At 43.5% G+C, this 15,131-nt stretch overlaps 1 protein-coding gene across 2 annotated transcripts in view; it reads left to right on the plus strand.

The window, feature by feature from the left end:
- TRPM4 (transient receptor potential cation channel subfamily M member 4) overlaps positions 1 to 15,131 on the plus strand; it is a 260,833-nt gene that overhangs the window by 67,502 nt on the left and 178,200 nt on the right. The window lies entirely within an intron of this gene.

The following is a 15,131-nucleotide window of genomic DNA, read 5'->3' on the forward strand; positions in this document are numbered from 1 at the left end:
AGAAATAGACACTTTGACCAAAGCTGTATGACCAAAGAACAAGATGTCTAAGGATCGTCTTTTATGTAATAAAGTACGAATCTCCTTGAATAGCTTCAAGGAATTGTGTGCATAAAGAATGTGCTCATAAGGGGTAATATATATTCGTAAGTATTTATTGGAATCCTCCCGCCACCTGTAAGGAAATTTCAAAAGTAAAACTTCTAAAAGTGAAACGTTTTATTAGTCCGCTTCTCCCCCAAAGCGAGACCATACTTGTCCAGTACCACATGTAGGGAGGACATAAAGAGCAATGGTAAATGATTTACAGTGAATACATATGCCAAATATATTTGGGTAGCTTTTGATGGTTGGTGTCACTGGCTCTTTACATAGGGCAAAACATAGAGGAAAGCGTGGGCAAACCTTTCATGTTCCTTTATGGATGGTGATTGTAGATGGGTTAGCATGAGGGAATTTCATCTCTGCCATATGGTGGGAGCACAACGCTTGAATCGCACGTAAAACAGCATCAAAAATACCCATCCTGTGAAAAGTCTGAAACATAACGGTCCAGCTTAGGATGTTAACGCCTTTTCAGCATCCAAACTGAACAAAGGCATCTACCACATCAATAGTCCTCAGTGTATTGTCCCCTCCGTGAAATAAGGAAGGGTAGCACAAACAGGTATCCAGAATTTTAGTAAAAGATTTAAGATCATAATTCAACAGAGCAATGGGTCGGTAGCTGGCTGGATTAGAGGGATCCCTACCTGGTTTGGGAAAGATGGGGTGGAGAGAAAGACTTGAATGTCATCTGTACACAGATGATACTGTAAACCAAAGGAGGATATGAGAATACCAAGTGTGGAGGTGTACAGAGAAAAGAGAACCGGTCCAAGGACTGACCCTTGGTGAACAGGAAGGAGTAGGAGAGGAAAAATTACCATTGAGAGAAGCTTAAAGGAGTGGATTATACAGGTAGGAAACCAACCAAGAGAGACCACTGTCATTGATACCAATGAAGTGTATGCTTTGGATTAGAAGGAGGTAATCAACAGTGTCAAAAGCAGAAGAAATATCTAGAAGGAGGGAGAAAAATCTGTTTTGTGTCTTTGCTCTGACTAGGTCATTTGCCAATTTAGTAAGAGCTCTCTCAGTGGAATGAAGAGCTCTGAAGCCAGACTGAAGTAAGTCAAGGAGATAGTTGGTGGTCAGGTAGTTGGTCTTTTGGAAACATGAGAGAAGGGAGATAGGATGGTAGCTAGAAAAAAGGGGGGACTAATGAGGGTTTCTTCAGGGAGAATGTTGGTAAGCTGAGGGGTAGATACCAGTAGAAAAGGAGAAGTTGAATAGTTCAGTTAGTGCGAGGGCCAGGGTGGAGGAATGAGCACTGAGTAGAACAGAGGAAATTTGGTCAAGTGCACAGGTAGTAGATGGAAATGATGAGAGAAGAGCGGAAACTTTATCCACAGTAACAGGGCTGAGGGAGTAGGGATGAGCGAGAAGACCTCTGACAGTCTCGCGAAAATTTCCTTGTACTGCCGGTGGGTTTGCAAAATTTTGTAGAATCGATTTTGCCAAGAAGTCAAGGGGCCGACTTTAAACATTAATAGCAAAGCCCCTACACATGTTAGAGCCACCAAATTTGCTAGGTAAGTGTAGGATAACAGTGGAAAAAAGGAAAAAATAGTTCCAAAAGACCTTTTTTCAGATTATTACCTTTTTTCAGTAATTTTCCAGAAAATGGCAGGCAAAGTGACAGCAGGCAAACAGGAATTTTGAGTGATTGACAACATCCAGAAGGCAGCATAAACATTAGGACATTTAGAAATGGTGAACTCAACCAACTAGCAACAGTCTCTGCCCTGAAAACAGCAGAAAAACCCATTGCTATTTATTGTACGCACCCCTATTGAATCATCATGACCTGGATGAAATGTTTTAGGAATGACACCCAAAAAGTTGTGAACAATTTGTACAGTGACAATAGGCAAAAGGATGTGGAGGACCAGAGATGGAGCGTGGGTCAGCGAGAGCAGTAGCAATGTGTGGCCTCTGGTCAGCTGTCGCCAGGAAGACTGCATTGGTATGAGTCATGGAGAGCTGGGTGTAGTGCATCGTCATTGCCACCCAGAAGTGCAAAATTTTAGTGAATGAAGTACTGACAGGTGACAACAGCAGGAGGAGGGGGCGGTGGGCCCTGAGACAGAGTGTGGATGGCATTGGTAACTGGCATCTAGAGCTGAGTACTGGGCAGGCGGCAGCGGTACCAGCAGGAGAAGAAGGTGGTGGGCCCTGAGATGGAGCGTGGACAGCATTGGTAACTGGCATCTAGAGCTGGGTACTGGGCAGGCAGCAGGAGGAAGAGGGGGTGGGCCCTTAGACGAAGCGTGGACGGCATTGGTAATTGGCATCTAGAGCTGGTTACTGGGCAGGTGGCAGCGGCAACAGCAGGAGGAGTAGGCGGTAGGCCCTGAGATGGAGTGTGGTTGGCATTAACTGGCATCTAGAGCTGGGAACTGGGCACACGGCAGCAGTAACAGCAGGAGAAAGAGGAGGCGGTGGGCCCTGAGATGAAGCGTGGACAGCATTGGTAACTGAGATCTATAGCTGGGTACTGGACAGGTGGCAGCAGCAACAGCAGGAGGAAGAGGTGGTGGGCAATAAATTAACCTCTACCCACGACCTTCACCTTTCTAAATCTCTAAATTTCCTGGCTCTCACTGAAACTTGGCTTTCCTCCTCTGACTCTGCTGCTGCTCTCTCCTATGGAGGACTGCAATTTACCCCCAGACCTGGCAACAGTTTGGGGGATGGTGTGGGTCACATTCTCTCACCTAACTGCACATACATAGTCCTCCCTACCGTGCCCTCCCTCATTTTTACCCTTTTTGAAGCCCACTCTGTCTTTTCTGCCCCCTACCCCTTATTGTTGCTGTTGTGAATGAACGGACAAAAGAGAAAGAGGTTGGGGCCATCACCTATATCTACAGTGTAGAAGCTGTAGCTATTGGAGACATTGCTGTGTAGGAGACTGCCTTTTTCTATCTGCTTAGCTGTAACTTTGTAAAATGCAAAAAAGGTTTTACAAGTGTTTCCTGCCCCTGATAGTGGCCTTAGAAACCCCACCAGGATATAGGAAAATGCGGGAAGTAGAGGGGCAGAGATGAGAACATGTGCTGAGTTATGAGGCAAAAGCAAGTCAATGTAAAATAGGGGAATTGAGACGAAGCACGGCATTGGTAACTGGCATCTAGAGCTGGTTACTGGGCAGGCGGCAACAGCAGGAGGAGTAGGTGGTGGGCCCTGAGACGGAGTGTGGACGGCATTAGTAACTGGCATCTAGAGCTGGGTGTAGTGCATAGTTAGTGACACCCCAAAGTGTGTAATCTGAAATTTGTGATTGAACGTAGGAGAACCAAAGATGTTTTGTACGCCAGCACTGTTGCTGTCGTCTGTGGGGCCAGAAGCGGTAGTAAGGTAGACAATATTGCTAGTTTGCATCATGAAGTGGATGACATGAATGCCAACCCTCAATCTTACAATACTTAGCTTACAATACTTAAAAATTAGGCAAAGGCAATGGTTCCTATCAGTGTGACAGTACTGGGGGTTTTCATCTGCAGTTTGTTGGCTTCCGGGAAGCAGCAGAAATGTAAAGTATATTGCTAGCTGGCACAATGTCAGGCATGCCACCCCTGGACGTTGCCAAAACTAGCGGAAAAATTCAAACGAGGCTGGCTCAGCTGACAGGGTGTTTTGGTGATAGGCAGCCACAGACTCCGCACAGGAGCAGTGTGGGTTCACAGAGGCATCTTGGTTGGCCACTGAGTCCTTGTGTCTGTCAATCAGTGACATCTGCAGTGGGGATATGATAGTTTTTAATAACCTATCTTTCATTTATTTTTAAAAAGGTGAGGTGATTGACATTTTCCGGTGACAGTCATGATCGGTTATCCGTGACCACTCCACCAGCGGCACTGAAGGTTCTTTCGGACAGAACACTGGATGCCGGGCATGAAGGAAACTTGATGGCATACTGTGCCAACTGCTGGCAGATTTCAAGCCTGTTGACCCAAAAATTAATAGCGTCACTACTGTCAGGAAAGGCATCCTCTTCGTAACTGCTGTTGTCAACACAACCACCACCAGCCAGAAAAGAACCAGCATAATTGTGCACCATTCCCTTCATCTGTTCTTGATGGTTATGCCCCTTGCTTTGACTTGTTTGAGGTGGCCGCATCAGGTTTTGCCAGGCATCCTGAAAATCCCTCCTGCCTTGACCTACACTTTGGGATGTGTGCGGCCTGCTGGCACTACTGCTGATGCTGCTGCTGCCACTACAGTAGGGTAGGGTGGGGGCAGTGTCCGCCTGAGATCCCTGTGTGGAATGTGGTGCGTGGAACTCCTCACACAGCCACTCGCATAGTCTTCTGCTCAGGCGGCTCACTTTTTCTTTCTTTTGCGCCGGGTTGGGTAGAAACTGTGACATTTTGTCTTTGTAGCGGTGATCTAGAAGGGCGGCCAGTAATCATCCCGCTTTTTGATGCTGCAATTGCGGAGGTCCCTTTGTAGGCATCGCAACATGTGGACACACATATGAAAGAGGGGTTTCCTGGGCTCATCCTCCCCATCACTCACCTCCTCCCCTTTAAGCTGCAGCAGTTCCTGTTGTTCCATTGTCCGCACAATGCCTGGGGGCGTGAGAGCACAAATGTGGGTTGAATGGGTCCTGTCCAGAAGCCCCAACATGGTCTCCCTCATCATCATAATCATTTTCCTCCTCCTCCTCCTCCTCCTCCTCCTCCTCCTCCTCCTTTCTTCTTCAAAGTGCTCTATGAAGTGTAGTGTCACCCTCATACTCATCCAATGCCTTCCCCTCCTCTACCATCGCCATATTTCCTTCAGCCCACACAGGGTATTATCAAGCAGAAAGATAAGTATGACATCATTCCAGCCTGACCGCTCCGACTTGCAACATTTGTGGCCTGCTCAAAGGGGGCCAGTACCTTACATAGCGTCTCCATCTCCAGCCACTGGTCACTGCTAAAATAGCTCAGTTGTGTGGCTGTACCAAGGAAATCACTGCCTCCATGCACCAGGCTGACCAAGTAATGGCGGATGGCTAGCTTTTGCTCACACAGATGCTGGAGCGTGTGTAAGGTGGAGTTCCATCTAGTTAGTGTCACAAATGAGTCTATGTGGTGGTAGCCTCTGTTGGCAATCGATCTTGCTAAGCACTGTGGCGGCAGTAGGGGATCGGCGGACATGGTTGCAGATGGAGCGAGCCTGTCCCAGTAAGTCCTGCAGTCCTGGGTGGGTGCAGAGGAACTTCTAAACCACCAGGTTCAGTATGTGCACAAAGCAGGGCACATGTGTTATGCAGCCCACACGCAGCGAGGCCTCAAGGTTGGCCCTGTTTTCGCACACTACGTTGCCTGTTGTGAGCCGGGAGGGCATCAGCCAAGCCTCAACCTCTCTGTGCAAAGCGAACAAGAGTTCTGACGGTGTGACTTTTCTCCCCCAAGGACACCAGTTTCAGCACTGCCTGGCAACGTGTGTGCTTGAGGGAGATGTAGTGCCGTGCCTGCTTAATTACAGTGTCCTCCGCTGCTGCTGGCCTTTCAGGTGGAGTGTCGAAAAGAGAGGGTTTGCTGCTTAGGAGGAATAAAGGAGGAAGAGGAGGCAGAGGACTGCAGTTGGCCCATGCTTTCCCACCACACCCCTCGGTGGGGGTACCAGGTGCTGCAATGCCTCTTGCAGACCACTGCCCACTGAGCTATGCAAGGTCAGCCAGTGAGGGGTGAAGGACAGGTAGCGTCCCACTCTGCCTGGTTATCCAGCTGTTCATGGTGACGTGGATTTGGCTAGACACCGAGAATGCCAATGCTTGGGAGAGGTTACCCATTACATGAGCATGTAAACTGGGAACAGCTGTGCGGATGAAGTAATGCCTGCTGGTATATTCCACCGATGCTCGACACAGGCCATCAGGTCACAGAAGGGAGCAGGGTCCAATATACTGTATGGCAGTAGCTGCAAGGCCAATAGTTTGGCTAGACGTAAATTGAGTTTGATGACTCTTTTCTTGGTTGGGCTCATAGCCTGATGCCTTGCGCAGAACTCTAGCAGAGTGGGCTGAAGGGACTGGGAGCTAGGGGAGCTGAAGGGGTCAGTGGAGTACCCATCTTTCGGCGACAAACGTCTGTTGCCACGAAACCTGCGGTCAGAAGCTGATACTTCCTCGCAGCTTGAAGTCTGGCTGTCACCAACCCCCTGAGACATAGTAGCATTGACAGTTGTAGATGTAGACGAAGTCAGTGGAGGTGGAAGAGGAGACAATGACGTGCTTGCACCTTCTTCAGGAGAACGCAAGTATTGCTCCCATTTTAGTTTGTGGTTCTTGCGCATGTGGGAAAGCAGGGATGTTGTACCCAAATATGATCCAGCCTGTCCTCAGCGAATCTGTCTGTGGCACAGGATGCAGATTGCTACGTGCCCATCATCGTCTTTTAGCGTTAAAAAAGACTGCTGCTCTTTTTTTTTTTTTTTTGTCTGCGTCTGCTGGGTGCCCTGCATCTGCTCCAGCTCCATCTCCCCCACGGTCACATCGTCTCTGACTGTTCCCCTTCTTGTGCCCATTCGTCTGTGTGTTCTTTGGGACTTACATGAGGCAGATTGGCATCCCCTTCCATCCACAGTCTGTTGTTGCTGTCCTTCCTCTACGTCAGTTTCGGAACTGCTGCTAGCCCTTACATGCACCCGTGGTTCCCAGGTGACATCACGGATATTATTATTATTTTTGTTTTTATCATTATTATTATTATTATTATTATTATTATTATTAATAATAAACAGGATATTTATAGCGCCAGCATATTGCGCAGTGCTGTACATTAAATAGGAGTTGCAAATGACAGACTAATACAGACAGTGATACAGGAGGAGAGGACCCTGCCCTGAAGAGCTTACAATCTAGTGAGGGAATTTACACACAATAGGAAGGGAGATATGTAATGGTTGTAAGTAGTGATGGTTTCAAAAGACAGAAGAAGATGGGTAGGCAAGTTTGAAAAAATGGGTTTTCTGTGCTCTTTTAAATGAGCAGAAAGTAGGAGCAAGCGGAATAGGATGAGGAAGACCATTCCAGAGAGTTGGGGCAGCTCTGGAGAAGTCTTGTATCCGTGTGTGTGATGAGGTTATAAGTGAGGAAGTCATTCGTAGGTCATTGGAGGAGCGAAGAGAGGGGCTGGGGGAGTACTTTTTTTACCAGGTCAAAAATGTAGGTGGGACAGAAACCGTGGAGGGATTTGAAGGCAAAGGAGCTTGAATTTGAGTTGAAGGTGAAATAGAAGATAGTGTAGAGATCTGAAAAGAGATGCAGCGGAAGAAGAGGAAAGGATAGATGAGTCTGGCTGCTGCATTCATAATAGACTGAAGAGGAAAGAGTCAGGGTCCGGAGACGAGGAGGTTACAGTAGTCCAGACGAGCGATGATAAAAGCATGTACAAGGAGTTTGGTGGTCTCAGGACAGGTAGGGCCGGATTTTGGAGATGTTGCGTGAATGAAAGTGACAGGACCTGGAAATGTTCTGGATATGGGGGGTTAATGAGAGGGCAGAGTCAAAGGTGACACCAAGACAACATGCTTGAGGGGAGGGACGGATAAGAGTGTTGTTAATAGTTGGAAATATGTCAGGGGGAGATTTGGAATTTGAGAGGGGGATGATGAGAAGTTCAGTTTTATTCAGGTTGAGTTTTAAAAATCCGTCAGACATCCATGATGAGATGGCTGACAGGCAGCATAAGACCTTATCCAGAACTGGGGGAGACAAGTCAGGAGATGGTCAAAGGAGGATATGAGACTACTGAGGGAGGAGGTGTACAGAGAAAAGAGAACGGGTCCAAGGACTGACCCTTGGGGAACACCAACAGGGAGGAGAGTGGGCGAGGAGGAATTACCATTGAAAGAAACCTGAAAGGAGCAGTCAGACAGATAGGAGGCAAACCAGGAGAGAGCAGTGTCACTGATACCAGTGGAGTGCATGATTTGTATTGGAAGGGGTTGATCAACAGTGTCAAAAGCAGAGGAAAGATCAAGGAGAAGGAGCAGAGAAAAGTTGCCCTGAGACTTAGCTCTGATGAGGTTATTGGCCACTTTAGTAAGGGCTGTTTCAGTGGAATGGGCAGCTCGAAAGCCAGACTGGAGAGGGTCAAGGAGAGAGTTGGTCCTCAGGTAATTGGTGAGTCTTTTGTAGACAAGGCGTTCAAGAAGTTTGGAGACATATGCGAGAAGGGAGATAGAACAGTAGTTAAAGGGTAGCGAGGGGTCCTCACAGTTAAATATCTGTATTTTTTTGGAGAGAAATACAGAAATTTTTCTGGCTTAGTGGATATAAAGCAAGTGCTATCATCATCCTCATTTTCATCTAAGCTATTATCTGCTAATGCAGCCACTGATGCAGAACCTTTGCCCAGCAACTGCTGACCACACTCTCCAAGGGTCTCAAGTCTGCCTCCTGCTCTGAAATTGGCAATGACAGATCCTCAGGCTGCTCATCATACAAGAAGGGGTAGTCATCGGGAGGCACAGACCCCTGTGACCCAGTTCACGATACTCTCCACATGATGTGGCTGTATGATTGTAGTCTGCCCTCACAATAAATCTACTAGCGTTCTGGTGCTCCCCACACATCTCAGACCTGTGACAACTTTTGCTGCTGCCTCCAACAGTTTTCTGCTGTCCTACAAGGGCAGACTACTGGGGAGTATGCCCCCTGCTAGATGCTGCAGGCCACCCAACGCCATGCCTTCCCCTGCGTCTACCACTCATCTTTAGCTTATTCGGCCAAAAATGCACCTGTACCAAATGGTCTTCTTTGGTAAATAGCAAGGGGTATCAAACACTGAAATATCTAGCCTTTTGGATAGATAACAAGCGCTATCACATTAACAATCTGTATTTTTTTGAGAGAAATATTGAAATTTTTCTGGCATTGTGGATATATAGCAAGTGCTATCAAAATAAATATCTGTATTTTTTTTCTTTAGAGAAATACAGAAGTTTTTATGGCTTTTTGGATAGCTTGCAAGAGGTATCACACTGACGTGTGTTTTTTGTACAGTAGAACAGAAATGTTTCTGCCTTTTTTGAAAACTAGCAAGAGGTAGAAACTTTAACTGCAAAAACTGTAAATTCTTATATACAGAAGGCTCCTAACCTGCCCTGTCACAATGCACAATGGCTTTTGTGATAGATATGTGATAGATTGCAAGAAGTATCAGACTGAAATATCTCTTTTTGTAGAGTAGCACAGAAATGTTTTGCCTTTTTGGATAAATAGCTAGAAGTAGCAAGAAAAACTGCACTATGTGTATATTTCTAGATATACAGAAGGCTCCTAACCTGTCACAGTGCACTTCTCTCCCTCACACAGAACACAAGATGGAAGGACTAACCCCTCCCTCCTTCCCTGTATATATACCTATTCTGGTATGTCTGCTGATTGGTGCTGGGCCTTGCTGCGCATCCTGGAACCAAATTTTCACTCCCAGCCGCGCCATTCCCGCCGGAAATAGTGATCGTTCCATCCCCCTGCATTTCCCCTTATTTGTTCGACGAGAACACAACCTCATGGCAAATCACAAGGTTGTTCTCGCTTAAATTTTCGGTAGGTGAGAACGGCTTGAGATCGAACTTAATAATCTCGTTCGCTCATCCCTATGAGGGAGGTTAGTGATGATTTACAGGTGAAAGAAATAGAGGGGTTTTAAGGCATAAAATTAAATGTCTAATTTTACTTCTATAACTATTACTCCGTTACATATTCAAGTATAAAGAACTAAGTGGCATAGTACATATATAAAGTATATCCTAGCCAAGACGTTTTTTGTAAATTACTTATTGCCTAAAATTAAATTCACTTATGACATCAAAGTATTAGGATTGTTATATACAACAATGGTTACACAATTACAAAATATTGTGGTTAAACCACTAGACGGTGTTAGACAGAACTATATCCTAACAGAATATTATTTAGGGCACACAGGCTTTCCAACCAGTTCAAATATCCAAACAAATTTTTAAAACCCAAAAAACTGCAGCTTTCTTATTTATCTCAACACATTTCTCCAGAGAGCTTTGCTTCCTCAGGGGTATTACAGGGCTTGCACACCATGGCTGAATGGTTGAGAAAATCAAACTTCGTGCCAATACAATTGGCAGTGTGCATAGTACAGGGTTAACATGTACCAGAAATCATAGAGGTAACTTAGCACCCCATATATAGCAGACAAAACAGGCTACCTAGGCAGGGATAGGCAAATGGTAAAAGTACTAGTGTTACTTAGTATATATGAGCCAGCTTGAAAAAAAACAATGAGTCAATTTTAATCCTAATGTAGGTACTTTTTTTTTTATTTATCTCATACTGAAACCTTACATCCTAAGTTACATAGTAGGTCAGGTTGAAAAAAGACATCAAGTCCATTAAGTTCAACCACTAGGGAAATAAAAATATCCCAGATATAAAACCCTAAGGACATAGTTAGTCCAGAGGCAAAAAAAAAACCTGGTACAATTTGTTTCAACAGGGGAAAAAAATTCCTTTCTGATTCCATAAGGCAATCAATCGTCACTGTTATTTTTACTTTAAAGCCTTAACCGCCTGGGCGGTTAGCCCGAACCTGGTTCCGGGTAAGAAAACTTGCTGCAAGCGTTTACCCCGTACCAGGTTCGGGGTAGCTAAAAGTATAAACAAGCGTTACAGTGCAATCTGATTGTCATACAACATTGTATGACAATCGGATTACAACTGAAAAAAAATACTTACCTTGTCCCCGCAGCTCCTCCGGAGACGTCTTCTGTCTTCAGTCTTCTCTCAGTTGGTGCAGTGACGATCTCCGGAGTTTCCCGGTGACGTTGCTACATGCGTTGGTGTGGGCGGGAGGCTGGGTGGGAAATTCAAATCAGTTTGTATTGGATTCAATACAAAAAAGCTGTATTGAGTCCAATACAAAGAAATCTTTAATATATATATAATTGTAATATTTATTATAAAAGCTACTGTACAGTTACATTGCATTACACACTTTAAAAAAAAAAAAAAAAAAAAAATTCATGAAAAAGTGTTTTGCTTTTGGTACAGAAATCTAGACATCAGTGAAACGCCCAGGAGGTTAATACCCAGTTATATTCTGTGCTTCTAGAAAAACATCCAGCTTTTTCTTAAAGCAATCTATAGTAGTTGCTGAAAATACTTCCAGAGGGAGCCGATTCCACATTTTCACAGACGCAAAGAGTGCCCTCTTGTTCTTTGTAATGATCTCGCAGTGAATAACTGGGAAGAGAGTTCTCTATATAGACCATTTATAACTTAAAGCCTTGCTGACTACCACTTATAATATTATTTTCTATTTAAGTGATTAAAGCGTCTCTAAAAATTAGAAGCAATGGCTTTAAAATAACTGAGCTCAGCCTATTGAGGACACGTGGATGTAATCCATCAGGATTACAATTTGCTATTAATATATTTGAAAAAATTTGGGGGTGTTTGCCTTACTTTCTTTTGCAAATCTGTCTTTCATTTTGAAGTTTTGCACATTTTATCTCCTGTTCTACATCTTTTGTTATATTCTTGATAGTTTTCAAACAATGAAGGTGATCCTTCATTTTTATATTTTTGGAATGCCCTTTTCTTGTTCTTTATGGCTTTTTTAACATCAGCTGTGAGCCACCTAGGTTTTAATTTTAACCTCCTAAACTTATTACCCATTGGATTATATTTTTCAGTGTTTTTGTGTAGAATAGACTTGAAACATTCTGTGTTCTTTGAGTACAATATTTTCTCCAAGTCACAGAGAGACTCCCTTTATACCGGAAAATTTGCTCTCCTTAAATGTTTTTTTTGCTTCCTGTTTACAACTTACATTAAATGAAATCATATTATGGTCACAGCTACCCAGATTTTCTTTTATATTCACATTTGTTAAAAGCTCTGCGTTGTTAGAAAGAACTAGGACCAGCAGAGTATCATTTCTAGTTGGGGTTTTTATTATAAACTGTACCATAAAATTATCTTCTATTAAATTCTTACATTTCCTCCCTTTTTCTGTTCCTTTAGTGCCATAACTCCAAAGTCCAGGTAGTTGAAATCTCCCATGATTAAAACCTTTCCAGTTTTTGCTGCTTTTTCTATCTGTGCTAGTAGTTGATTCTCTATTTCTTCCTTAGCACTGGGGGGCCTATAGCAGACTGCAATAATTGTATGTTATGCATCCCCACATTCAACTCCACCCATAATGCCTCAACCTCATCGCTTGCACCATCAACAATTTCTTCTTTCGCATTCACTTTCAGATCACTCACATACAGACAGATACCACCACCCTTTTGTTTTACTCGAAAGAAAGATACTATAACCAGGAATGTTGACAGCCCAGTCAAGTGAAGAACAAAGTCAGGATTCAGCAACACCCACTAAGTCATAATGCTCTTCATTCATTAAGGCTTCCAACTCCCCTATTTTGTTTGCCAGACTTCTAGCATTGGTGAACAGGCTTTTTCCACCCCACACTTGGGGTGGAATTGAGGACTTAACCTGGTTCTCACACTAGCCTACGGCATCCTCCAGTGATGCCCGGCCAGCAATTCCGAATCCAGAACATTAAAGCTGGAACCCCATAATAAACAATTGAGGTGTTCTGGATGATCTCTATTATCTCTAATCGCCATTACTGAACTTACACAGTATATGTATGATCACTTTTTTGGCAAAAATTTTGAAACATTTTTTTTTTTTAATATTTACATTTTTGTTGACCTCCTTTTTTTAATCATATAATTCCCTCATTATTTGGCATTGATGTTTTTGGACCACCACATATTTGTTCTTTAAAATGGAATCAGATAGAAAATAGATTTCTATTTATAAGAGGGCAGGCCAGTGCAGAAAGTGTGGGTATGCTAAGTGGCAGCTTGGTCCTAAGATGTGATTTTAGATAGATTGATTTAGGGAAGTGAGGGGATTTAAGGCAAACTTGTGATATGAGTATAGGGCAAGGGAAGGCAAAATGTTGTCAGGATGACAGGTAAAAATGTTGTCAAAAGGCGAAGTTCTGAACTGTCAAGTAGGTGAGGTTACAAAAATTGAAGAAGACGAGATCCAGTGTATGACTGGTAAAAGGTATAGGAGTTGTATATGCTATATGTTAACCCAAAGAATGTGGTATAAGAGTGCAGCTTGGTTGTTAAGAAAATTGCCAGGGTCATCTGTTGTAAAGGTAGTCACAAAGAATGAGATTGACGAAGTGGTAGAAAAGAATATATGGGATCTAAGGGGCAAAATTTATCAAAAATTGGAGATTGGGCTAGGGACCAATAAATGGGAATGAGTATGAAGGGGAGGAACCAAAAAGGACAGATACCATGTACTTTAAGTGAGGTGAGAATAGGAGAAGGCAGGATACAAAGCATTGCCAAATCTGAAGTATATGTGCATTGCAGAACTCTCTAGTAGAGTGGCAGAGGTGGAGTCAGAAGGTGGAAAGCCAAGTTTTTGGGAGAGCCAGATACAAGAAGGGTGAGGACAGAGGTTAGTTTGTCACACAAAGATCTGGCATTCCATACGTCTCAAGAGAAAGGGGTAGTATTTGAGTTTGGTGAATGGGAATAAGATTAGGAGCAGTGTTGTCTTGGTAAAAGAAGGATGGAAAACAAAAGTGTGTAGGGTAAACCTGGGTAAGAAACAACAGAGAAAATGGTACAGCAGAAAATGGTACAGCAGTATAGACAGAAATAGCAGGTAGGTGTAGGCCAGGCAGAAAAGGAGATAACAGACTAGAGGAGATGGGATGGATCAGGAGCAGTAGTGTGAGAACATGGGTTGTGCTACATTCTAAAATAATTTAGTACATGTTACAAATATTACATCATAATTTATCATAAATGCTTCCAATTTGTGTTTTTTTTTTCAACTGTGGATCACACACTGTGCCAATGATAAACCCAAACATGGTCACTTTATTGCATTCTGTACAATGAGGTTTCTTGTTACGACCTGTAACTACCCTATATTCTACATCCTACTACACCCATGTTATATCTTTGTCAGTTAAAACCCAATCCATAACTACCCAGTTATGTCTTGTTACGTCCGAACAATGTCTATTCATGACACTGTCCACAGAATTGCCATCTTTATAAGATATGCTATGTAGGTGGGGAAAGTGCTGGATGGGGTGTACATACCTCTCAGGAAAAGATAGTTTTTGATGTTTTGAGGCTACGGGAGACATTTGTATTGACTGGCTTTTCAGTGGATTTTGTGGAAAGCCGCAGAGTGTTAGGGTTCTGGAGCCTGGCTAGAGAAAAGAGTAGGAGGGTTCCCTGGTTTACCAGATTGATGTCTGGGTTTTTTTCCTGTTGAGGTGAGGCACAGGTATGTCATTTATTCAGGAGGCATTATGCTGGCCTGAGTTTAGTGTGATCCCAGACCTGTGAGGGGACAGAGCTCCAGAGGAAAAACCTGAGTTTGCATTATTGTCTGAAAAGTTGCTGTTGCTGTTTTTGCTCTAGACAGCCAGGGGCATGAGTTACTCAGGTAAATGCTCAACTGAACTGCTGTTTATCCCTAACAAGTGGACCTATTGATAAAAATACATAACTCTTTATTTGATACCTGTTATAGGCTTTTGTTATAGGCTGAAAAAGGTCAGGGTCCACCTCAAGTTGCTACAGAACGTCAGTGCAAATTTCCTTGCGCCACTCTTTTTGCTCTGATGTGAAATTTTACTAATTGATATGTGGCTTAGCTTTTAAACTTACCATGATTTCAGCACAGGGTAAACACAACAGTATTATTTGCAGAGAATGCAGTCATTTGTCATGCATGTTTAAACATGCGTGGCAAGTGCTCATATTCAGTTTCACTGTTTTGTTTAAGAGATAGAAACACATTCTCATTATTTATTAGACAGACTATATATATTCAAGTTTTCCATTTCCTAAGATCATTTAGTAGAAAGTTTACAACATAGCAGGTAGGGCGTATATGCAGAGGTTTGGTGCAATATCTTCCAATGAACCTTTTATATGAAAGTATTTAAGGGAAACAAATACATTATTAATAAAGCATGCCATTTACAGTA

Source organism: Pyxicephalus adspersus, chromosome 11 (genome assembly GCF_032062135.1).
Source record: "Pyxicephalus adspersus chromosome 11, UCB_Pads_2.0, whole genome shotgun sequence".
Lineage (NCBI taxonomy): Eukaryota > Metazoa > Chordata > Amphibia > Anura > Pyxicephalidae > Pyxicephalus > Pyxicephalus adspersus.